Genomic DNA, 1,644 nt, shown 5'->3' with positions numbered 1-1,644 from the left:
GGAACAAGGAAAAATTTTCCAGGAAACAATGTCTAAAGTGAGACCTAAATATTTATTGGTTCATGGATGGTTCATGGACTACAACAGCATAAATAAAAGGGAATCAACAGTCAGAACAAAGGGTGTTTATGGTGAAGGAAATGACACATGCAAAGCGAAGTTTCAATTTAAACATAAACAACAGAGTACCATGAATGATTTTAAACAGGGGATTACCCAACACAAAACATCTTTAGAAACATAATTCAGACAATGCACTGGGTTGTGGCTAGGCATAAGTGAAACCAGAAGAGCTACTAGGAAGTGATTGCTGTGGTTTTATTAAGAAATTGCAGTGGCAACTTGGATGGCAGAGAAGCAGCAGCTTAAGGAGCTGTTTAGGAGATAGGATGTGTTTGATTTTGATCAGCAATATCCAAAAAAACCTCCCAAAGCTCCCTGTTACAACAATGTTCAGAGGCAGGGTTTTCAGGAAGTGGTTGGATTATGAGAGCTGTAATCTCATCAATGAATTAATCAATTGATGTATTCATAGCAGAATAAAATTTTGGGATAACTGGAAACTGTAAGATATGGAACCAGAAGACAGTAGGCCCTTGGAGGTCTGTCCTTGAGGAATATAGCTTTAATCTGACCCACCTCCCCATATCTACCTCCCCTCTCCCTCACGTTCATTTCAAATATGAAGTGATCAGATTTGTATTACTACATACTCCCCACCTTGATGTTCTGCCTATCAAATGGGGACAAATCATAAGCCAAATTAAATCTTCCCTCTTTTTAATTGATTGTTCAGGTAATTTGCCAAACCAATGGATATCTTGATAACATAGGACCCATAACTAAGAAAGGTCAATGTTGAGGGTGTATCCTGTTTTTCAATTTAGAAGAAGTCATTTCATTTCTGTACAGAAAGATCATAGGTGGAAAGAATAAAATAAAAGAATGATGTGCAGAAGACCTTACTTCAAATTTGAATGTATTAAACATTTTGTGTCTGTTGAACATCCACACACAGAAGGGATCATTAGACATGGTGGATGTTGAACATAGAGCCAAACAACACAAAGAAAGATCTCCAAGCAGTCTTCAACAGCAAAATGTCAAAGAGTTAAGGACTGAAAACATGACCTTTATATTTCATGATAAAGGTGTCCTCACAGACCTTAGGAGAGAAGTTTTGGTGGGAACCTGAGCCAGCTCCTAGATAATAGGGGAACAAGGATGTGGTAGTGATGGCATATATGGGTTTGGGAAGAGGCAACTTGCCACAGTGAGGCAGAAGATGGCAAGAAGTTTACAGGAGTGAGGGAAGTCTATCTTAAAGAAAGGTGCACTCAGAAGGAGGAGTTTATGCTGAATTATTTCACTAAATTTTGAGGTTTTGAAATTCATCCATGCTTTTGCATCAATCAATAATTTACTCCTTTATATTTCTGTAAAATAGTCTACCATATGAACATACTATGACTTCTTACTCAAGCTCCAATTAATAGACATTTGTGTTTATTTTGAGTATTTGACTGTGGTGCACATTTACAGTTTTGTCAAGTATTTTCTCTTTTGGTATATTTTAATTTATTTTTCCATGCTATATATCTAGGAGTAAAACTGCTTTTTCACAGTCAGTTAATTTTTTTCATA

The sequence above is a fragment of the Sciurus carolinensis genome, unplaced genomic scaffold, assembly GCF_902686445.1.
Source record: "Sciurus carolinensis unplaced genomic scaffold, mSciCar1.2, whole genome shotgun sequence".
Classification (NCBI taxonomy): domain Eukaryota; kingdom Metazoa; phylum Chordata; class Mammalia; order Rodentia; family Sciuridae; genus Sciurus; species Sciurus carolinensis.
The sequence above is the reverse complement of the archived record's forward strand: the minus strand, read 5'-3'. Positions refer to the sequence as shown.